This window comes from Hibiscus syriacus, unplaced genomic scaffold, assembly GCF_006381635.1.
Source record: "Hibiscus syriacus cultivar Baekdansim isolate YM2019G1 unplaced genomic scaffold, ASM638163v2 tig00111409_pilon, whole genome shotgun sequence".
Taxonomy (NCBI): Eukaryota; Viridiplantae; Streptophyta; class Magnoliopsida; order Malvales; family Malvaceae; genus Hibiscus; species Hibiscus syriacus.
In genome coordinates this window covers 1584171-1594509 of record NW_024063086.1, presented here as the reverse complement: position 1 = coordinate 1594509, position 10339 = coordinate 1584171, and positions in this window count along the sequence as shown.

The window sequence follows — 10339 nt, the reverse complement described above, 5'->3', positions numbered from 1 at the left end:
ACATTATGATAATTGCTTTTGGGAAGCCCTTAATTGATCTATTAGTGCTTCCTTGTCACCTTGTTCTTCAACTTTTTTCTTCAGGATACCTGCTTTCTCTTTCCAAAATTCTGCAGATCTCTTTAAGCTAGCATTCTTTTGGGCATGCTCTTGGTACCCCTTCATCAGATCCTCCAACTTGTAGTAGACATTCTTTTGCTCCCTCTCTATCTTGTCTACTCAATCCTTCTGAGTATCCGCATCCAGCTTCCACTGAAACCTTTTAGCTTCCAATTTATTCAGTTTTAGTTCAAATTCTTTTTTCTTTGATTCAAATCCCTTTTTTACTATCTCTAGTTCAGATGGTACCGATATCAGATGCTCTTCCATGGATCGAGTGTCTTTATAATCAGGTATAGGGATATTATCATTCTTTCTTAGCTTCCTCTACTCCACATAATCCAAAGTAAGGATGTCTTTGGCTGCTAAGACATTGGTCCAAAACACCTTCTTTCATGACTCTGATATGTCTTTGATATTCTTCTTGTAATTATCCTCATGGTATGCAAACTCGGACTCACAAATCTCGTGCGTGACTAGAACAAACTGTCGTGCCCATACTTTCATAGGACTAAAAGTGGAGTGTAGTTGATTCCTCCCTATAATCTTAGTAACATCACCATTCGAGTCTCCGAACTAGAAAATGATATCATTATTTGTCAACCAAGGGGCTCTCCACATGATCTCCTTATCTTGAAGGTGTGTGATCACCTTTCTCTTGAAATGCATTACTACTATTTTGTGTGAGAAATTCCTCCAAAGGGGAATATTTCGTACTGAACCAACAATAAGAGATCCTATCAGTCTTTCGAGAAATGAGTATGGATCCAAACTTGTAACAGCGATATGCATCCTATGAAGTGACCTCCTCCTACCCTTCTACAGTGGTAAAAATGATCAGAATATTTTAGCTAGGATCGCCGGAGCAGGGTTCACCTTTCTTGGTAACTTTTCAAATAACTCTACCACAACTGCTTCAAAGTATCCCAAAGTTTTTGGGAAAATTGTTGAGTTAATCGATCGACGAATATGGCCAAGAGGGGGGTGAATTGGCAAATAAAAGTTTCGGTGGAAGCTATGTAGAAAATTGAAAGTAATTGCGCATCGATTTAGAGTGGTTCGACTTTCTCAACCAAAGTCTACGTCCACTACCTTAGCTATCCACACTAAGAATTTTCCACAAATTCACTAATTTGTTTATCTTTTGAGGACAAAGAGTAACCTTACAAATCCCTCAAGAATTATACCCCAAATTCTTGAGAACACTCTCTCCCAAAGAGAAGATTACAAATTTGCAAACTTACAAGGAAATCCTTTGTAATCCTCACAAGGTAGATTGTTTGCACAATTCTAGAACAAAGAAAAGAACACTCAAGAATGAATACAATTGAGTACAAGTAGTGTTCTTGAAAGCAAAATAAATATTCAATGAAAAATAGGCTTGAAATGCTCAAACTTGAGGTTTGATGCTTTCTCTTTGATTCTCTCTTGATTCTAGTTTCTTGTTGTTTCTTGTTATTGATCAATGGCTTCTAAGCTTGTTTAAATACACCTTCAAATGATTCTGAACATTGGGGATGATTAGTGGAGTCAATAGAGCCGTTAAAGTGTGAAAACAATTAATTAAAGTAATTGGGAGCGTCAGTACATCAATGCATACCCTAGGTGCATCGGTGCATCAGTGTAAAATTCAAATATTTTGACTGTTGGACTCTCAGTGCATCGGTGCACTAAGAGTGCATCGATGCATAAAATGCATTCGATGTTTTGAAAAAACCTGAGTGCATCGATGTATGGTTTTGTGCATCGATGCATCAAATGCACTGAGTGCATCGATGCATGGTATGTGCATCGATGCATAAAATACATTCGATGTTTGAAAAATTAATTGGTGCATCGATGCATGGATTGGTGCATCACTTTGAAAAATTGATTTTAGGCTTGATTTTGATTCAAAATACTTAGTGAAAATTGTTTCAAAAATAGTTTAAGTATAAAACACAATTTTACACATTTAGTAAGGTTTGAAATTGATCTTGAAAGACTTGGAGTAATAATTTGATATTCGAGTAATTAAATCGAATATACTTAAAAAATCATTTGTGAAATATTAAAATTCATTTAATTTAATTTGTTATATCGAAACATCAAAATGTTTTCAACAATCTCCCCCTTTTTGATATAACAAAACATTTGTGTAATTTTAAGATTTTCTTTGAAGATAAGGTTCGAAATCAATTTTGAAATTACTACTCCCCCTTACCATAACAATTCTTCCCTTTAAAACATTATAACACTTAACATTTCTCCCCCTTTTTGTTAAATCAAAAAGACTCGAAAATTTAAACAAGGTTGTGAAAAACATTTACCCAATTAATTAGTAATATAGCATAAGCTGCTAAGATCACAATCAAGAGAAACGTTAGCCATTAGTTTCATAATCAATATTCATAATCAAATGTGAAATGGCATAATTGGTCATAATGCAACTAATATGAAATTGATGCAAAAATTAATAAATATTAAGCTCAAAGTGAAAATTCAAATCAAACCAATATATATATCAAGTTTTAAAACCACAAAGCATCCAAATTATATCTTCAAACAAATTCAAACAATCCAAATAAAAACAATAAAAGTTCAAAGATGATCCAAAATAAAACAAGGTCTACTCGTCCATAGAGGGATCGGGAGACGGAGGAGGAAATCGGGCTTGCATATCAAGAGAGAGAGCATCCATGCGTGCAAGCATCTCCCTTTGAAACTCCATCTGTCGAGCTTCCAAAGTGTCTAAGCGTTGATTTACTACTTCGTGAATAGCAGTCAAGTGGGATTCGATGGAAGCATACCGTATATCAAATGTCTCAAAAAACGAACGAAAATATGGAGGCATTTGATCCTCTTCTGGAGCTCGTTCCAGTGCAGGCTCATCGTCTGGAACGTGATCGTCGATATCTTGCATAAGTTGTTGAAACTCAGGATCATCGTCAGCAGCCGATGCCGGAGGAGGAGGAGGGGCACGAGAAGAGCTAGGAGCAGCTCGTGAAGAGCTAGCTCCCGGGGTTTGCTTACTGGGTCGAAATACCCAAAGACCGGTTTCCTCATCTTGTTTCCAATTCACTTTCTTCAAGGAAGTAAGATTGATTTGGTTTTGGAGTGGGATAGGATTGTCGAGAGAGACGTCTAGACCAAGTTTAATAAAGAGGTTACTAAGAAGACATCCATAAACTAATGTTTCTACATGTTTTGAAGGAACAATGTTTATGATGTCCATTAGTTGACTGAATATAATGTGGGGCAAATTTATTTTGATTTTATTTTAATACAATACATCCACCATAAATCCCTAGCACGAAGTGTGGAGTACCTACCTCCGGATGGTCTAAACCACCAAGAGATCATCAAATGGAGAAAATGATCGTGATGAGATCGTAGAGTACTAAACTAGAGTTTGGAACATAGGGATAAACTATAGTTTCATTCTCATTATATAACACATCATCATCTAATCCAAAACATGAAGCTATAATCGCGGGGTCAATATTAATATATTGGCCTAACAGATATGATCTAATGGCTATAGTCCCACATTGAGTTTCGTTTTGAAAACATACCGCATTGGAATAGAAAATGCAGACTAACTGTTGATAAATGATAATTTTGAGCTGAAATATTTTATCAAACTTCCAAGCTTTAAGAATCGGAAGGTATTCAAAGTTAATATCTATCATAGCTTGAAGAGAATGAATACGCTCTTCCCAGATTCTATAAGTTTAAAAAGAATTTCTGTACCTAGAGTACAATTCATCTCTATGACGATCAGGCATGTTAAAACAAGATCCTAATAGAGATGAAGGTGGAGGAGGAACAGGATTAGGAGGTTGGTTTGAACGAGAATGACTCGATGAAGTTCTAGGGCGTTTATGAGACATGATTTAAGATAATCGGAATGGAAAGAATAACCTGCAATTTTAAAACACATGTATGCAAAATAATCAATCCCAAAACTCAATTGAGTCCTCAATATTTCAAGATTCTCTATACCAATCCTAATGGGCAAAGTTTTTGAAAACTATTGAAAAATAAGGTTTTGAGAATTAATATATATAAAATTTTCATAATAACAACATAATCAAAACACAACAATTTGAAAATATAATTTTTTTTAAATTTCAAAAATTTTCAAAAATTTCCAAAATCTTTGAAAATTCTTGTGTTTTTAATGAAATTAGTTGTAGAATCTAGTTTCTAATCACTAAACAATCAATGGCCGATCTAAAGTTCAACCTAGAACTAATTAAAACTAGTTCTATGTTCAAAAATTGATGAAATATAAGTTTTAGAAAAATACCTTGAAGAATTTTAGATTTGAGGGAATGTGAAGTTGTTTTGCACGATTTGATGATAAAAGCAGGATTAAGAGTTGAAAAACTTGAAGATTCTGACAAAATTTCGTTGATTTTGAGCAAAAGAAGGATTTAGAGAATGAGAGGGACGAGCGGCTAAAGAGGTTTAGTTTTTAGGTTTTGAACCAAATGAGAAAAATAAGCCTTTTAAACCCAAATCCCGACGGATGCATCGATGCATGGCCTTGTGCATCAATGCATGTACAAGGCGTGCATCAACATGATGAATCGATGCACATTCAAAGGGATGCATCGATGCATTGTTAAGTGTATCGATGCATTAAGCACATAAATGATAAAAATATGTTTTAAACACTCAAAATGCTAAATTAATTAGCTCTAGTGGTATTGACAACTCATATATTGAAAATTAATCATGATCAATCAATCAAATTAATCCTTAAGCTTCATTTGAACATAAAATTAATTTTCTCTAAAGAACATAAACTCCCCCTAACTAATAGCAATGAATGCAATACAAAATTATCATTATATGTATTTTTCATTTTATTCTTAAAAATACTAAAATCATTTTAAACACTAAGTGAAGATAGGTTAGTTAAACCTAATTCTCTCCTAAGTGTCCAAAATCTTTCTTTGTCTAAAGGTTTTGTAAAGATATCCGCTAATTGGTGCAAAGTATCAACAAATTCTAGAACTATATCTTTCTTAGCGACATGGTCTCTAATGAAGTGATGTCTAATTTCAATGTGCTTAGTTCTAGAGTGTTGGATGGGATTTTCAGTGAGACAAATAGAACTAGTATTGTCACACTTGATAGGAATGGTACCTACTTCAATTCCATAATCAAAAAGATGTTGTTTCATCCATAAAACTTGTGCACAACAACTACCGGCTGAAATGTATTCCACTTCAGTGGTAGATAATGCAACACAATTTTGTTTCTTTGAAAACCAAGAAATCAGCATATTTCCAAGGAATTGGCAAGTACCGGAGGTGCTTTTCCTATCTAATTTGCATAATCCATAATCCGCATCAGAGAAGGCATGCTTTTCCTAAACTAGGAGTGTCCTTACGGTATCTAAAGATTCTCTTAATAGCTAGTAAATGTGATTCCTTAGGACATGATTGAAATCTAGCACATAAGCAAACACTAAACATAATGTCCGGTCTACTTGCAGTTAGATAAAGCAAAAATCCAATCATTGACCTATATAATTTAACATCCACACATTTACCTCCTTCATCTAAGTCAAGCTTTGTTGATGAGCTCATTGGAGTGTCATGTGGTTTGCTATTTTCCAGTCCAAACTTCTTGAGCATATCTTTGACGTACTTAGCTTGATTGATGAAGATGTCATCTTTTCTTTGCTTGATTTGGAGTCCCAAGAAAAATGAGAGCTCCCCCATCATGCTCATCTCAAACTCACTTTGCATTAGCTTAGAAAATTCTTGACAAAGAACATCATTAGTAGAACCAAATATTATATCATCAACATAAATTTGAACTACTAATAAATCTTTACCTTTATGCTTTAAAAACAATGTAGTGTTAACATTCCCTTTTTAAAAAAACCTTTTTCAATTAAAAAAATTGACAATCTTTTATACCAAGCTCTAGGAGCTTGTTTTAAACCATAAAGTTCTTTTGTCAATTTAAGAACATGATCCAGAAATTTTGAATCTTCAAAACCTGGAGGTTATTCCACATACACTTTTTCTTTTATAAAACCATTTGATATAATTTAAATTCATGAAAACATGCAAATGCTAATAACATTCTAATTGCTTCCATCCTAGCTACGGGAGTGTATGTTTCATCATAGTCTATGTATTCTTCTTGAGTATAGCCTTGAGCAACAAGTCTAGCCTTGTTTCTCACTATATTACCACTTTCATCAAGCTTATTCCTAAATACCCATCTAGTACCTATAGTAGATTTATTACTAGGCCTTTCAACTGAAGTCCATAATTTACTTCTCTCAAATTGATTTAACTCTTCTTGCATAGCCATAATCCAATGTTCATCTTTTAATTCTTCTTTAATATTCTTAGGCTCTATGCATGAGATAAATGCAACATAATTACATATATTTCTAAGAGAAGATCGAGTTGTTACCCCTTTGGATGGATCACCTATAAGCTCACCATCCTTGACATAGTTGTATTCCCTTGGGTAAGAGACTTCCTTTTCTTCAATGGTTGGATTCTCGAGAGGATCAAGAGTTTTCTCATTTTTTGTCTCTTCCTTTGATGATGGTTCTCCAACGTCATGTCTAACGTCATTTGTATTTATAACACCTACATCATCATTCACACGAGAATCCTTCCTCGGAAGGAGGTTATCATCGAAAACAACATGTATAGACTCTTCTACAACTAAAGTTCTTTTATTAAATATTTGATAAGCTTTAGAATTTAAGGAATAACCCAGAAAAATTCATTCATCACTTTTAGCTTCAAATTTGACAAGATTGACTTTACCGTTGTTTAAAACAAAACATTTACATCCAAAAGGATGAAAATAAATAATGTTAAGCTTTTTATTTTTAAAAAGTTCATATGGAGTTTTCTTTAAAATAGGCCTAATCATTACTCGATTAATAACATAACAAGCGGTATTTGTGGCTTCTGGCAAAAAATATTTTGGCAAATTGTTTTCACAAAGCATGGTTCTAGCCATTTCTTCTAAAGTTCAATTTTTCCTCTCAACAACTCCATTTTGTTGAGGGGTTCTAGGTGCTGAAAAATTATGGCTAATACCATTAGAATTACAAAACTCAGTAAATCCAAGATTTTAAAATTCAGTTCCATGATTACTCCTAACACTAGTTATAGAGTAACCTTTTTTGTTTTGAATTATTTTTGAAAATGTGATGAAATGTTCTAATGCTTCATCTTTAGAACTTAAAAATAGAACCCAAGTATATCTAGAATAGTCATCTACCAAGACAAACGCATATTGTTTTCCACCCAAGCTAGTAGTCCTAGTTGGCCCAAAAAGATCTATATGAATCAATTGTAATACTCTACTAGTTGATACACCATTAATGGATTTAAAAGAAACTCGGTTTTGTTTTCCTTTAGCACAAGCATCACATATTTTATTATTATCAAATTTTAGTTTAGGCAACCCTCGAACTAAATCACCTTGAATTAGCCATTGCAAAACACTCATACTAGCATGTCCTAGTCTCCTATGCCATAACCAACTATCATGCTCATCCTTAGCAACTAGGCATAAATTAGTCATATTAATAGAATCTTAATGCACCATGTAAATGTTTCCTATTCTATGACCAACAAGCATAATCTGATTAGATGCAATGTCAATGACTTTACAACCATTAATATCAAATATGACATTGAATCCCTTATCACACAATTGACTAATACTCAATAGATTATGCTTTAATCCATTCACATATAAAACATTCTTAATTTGTATGGAAGATGTATTACATATATACCTATACCTTCAATGTGACCTTTTGAGTCATCACCAAAAGTCATTTCTCCTCTATTTTTGGCGTTAAGCTCTATGAATCAGCTTTTGTCTCCGGTCATGTGGCTTGAGCATCCACTATCAAGGTACCATGAGTTTGAATTTATTTCTCGTGCCGTGTAGCAATGCTCCTTTTCCTACAAACATAGATTGATTTTTGATTTTTGGTACCCAAATTCTTTTGGGTCCATATTCATTAGTTTCCAAAATCCTAGTCCCCTTAGGTATCCATTTGTGTAGGATATCCTTATCTTTAGTAGTAATGAGCCTTTTAGGAACCCATATACTTCTAACGATTTTTCCATTAGAGGTTCTTCGGGGACCTCTATGATTGTAGTTTTTAAATTTTTTTCTAACAAAGTTGGATTTTGAATTTTCTCCATGTTCAAAACGTTTTGTTCCAACTTTATCAAAAGAATCTTTAAGATCATCAATTTTCTTTTGATGATCATCATTGACCTTTGAAAGTAAATTTTGCAACTCAGAATTTTTCTTTTCAAACTCTTTTGGTTTGATTTGCAAATCTTTGATTTTACTTTCAAGATCGTTGTTGGTTTTGGATATGAGTTTATTTTCATTTTTCAATTATGAAATATCATTTTTATATTTTAAAAACAATTTCTCATAATTCGAAGCCAATCCATTATATTCCTCTAATAGCTCATCATAAGATAAATCATCAAAATCAGATGAGTTAGAGGTTACCTTAGAATCTTCCCCGAATGCCATCAAGCACAAGTTTGTTACTTCTTGTTCCTCTTCATCAAAGCCTTCTTCATCGCTCCATGTAGCCACATGAGCCTTGTGCTTATTCTTTGATTGACCATTTCTCTTCAATTATGGGCAATCATATTTGACATGCCCCGACTTTTTGTATTCATAGCAAATGATCGGGTCCTTATCTTTTGATTCATTTTTGAGGCCTTCATTTTGTTTGAATTTTCTTCCTCGGTAAGGTCTCATCATTTTTCTGAACCGTTTGGCAAACAATGCCATTTCCTCGTCATTGTCATCTTCATCCGAATCACTTTCATCTTTTGTAGATTTGAGAGCAACTCCAATGTTTTTCTTCTTCTCCTTCTCCTTTGGTATCTCTTCAATCTTATCGAGGTTCACCTCATCTTCAAGCATTATTTCATGAGTGAGGAGGGAAGCGATTAGCTCTTCAAGAGATAAGGACTTTAGGTTCTTAGCCTCGATGATTGCCGTCTTCTTGGATTGCCACGATTTTGGAAGTGAGTAAACTAACTTCCTCACAAGCTTCTCATTTGGAATGATCTCTCCATATTATTTGAGACCATTGACAATCGTTGAAAATCTATTCGTCATAGCTTTGATATCTTCATTTGGTTTCATCCTGAAATTTTCATAGCTATGTATTAGAAGACTAATTTTAGATTCTTTTACCTCGTCGGTGCCTTCATGAGTGACTTGTAGTTTATCCCATATTTCTTTGGCAGTTGTAGAAGATGAAACTCTTCCATATTCATCTGGTCCAAGAGCACAAAATATGATATGGATGGATTTGGAGTTGAGCTGGAACATTCTTGTCTCTCCTTCACTCCATAATCTTGGATGAGTGAGAGGCTTGATATATTCATCTTCTACAACATTCCATGCTCCCATGTCAGTAGATTGAATGAAATACATCATCCTATTCTTCCAATAGGCATAGTTAGCCACATTGAAGAAGGGAGGCTTGTTGACGGGCATCGAATTAAGACCAGAGTCGACGTTTGAAGTGGAGGCCATTGATGACTTTGATTATCGATGTAACTCTTCCCGAATCGATTCAAGAGGAGACTAAACCTTCAAATGAGTTAGTCTTTGATACCAATTATTGAGTTAATTGGTCGACGAATATGGCCAAGAGTGGGGTGAATTGGCAAATAAAAATTTCGGTGGAAGCTACGCAGAAAATTGAAAGTAATTGCGCAGCGATTTAGAGTGGTTCAACTTTCTCAACCAAAGTCTACGTCCACTACCTTAGCTATCCACACTAAGGATTTTCCACAAATTCACTAATTTGTCTTTCTTTTGAGGAAAAAGAGTAACCTTACAAATCCCTCAAGAATTATACCCCAAATTCTTGAGAACACTCTCTCCCAAAAAGAAGATTACAAATTTGCAAACTTACAAGGAAATCCTTTGTAATCCTCACAAGGTAGATTGTTTGCACAATTCTAGAACAAAGAAAAGAACACTCAAGAATGAATACAATTGAGTACAAGTTGTGTTCTTGAAAGAAAAATAAATATTCAATGAAAAATAGGCTTGACATGCTCAAACTTGAGGTTTGATGCTTCTCTTTGATTCTCTTTTGATTCTAGTTGATTGTTGTTTCTTGTTATTGATCAATGGCTTCTAAGCTTGTTTAAATACACCTTCAAATGATTCTGAATGTAGGGGATGATTAGTGGAGTCAATA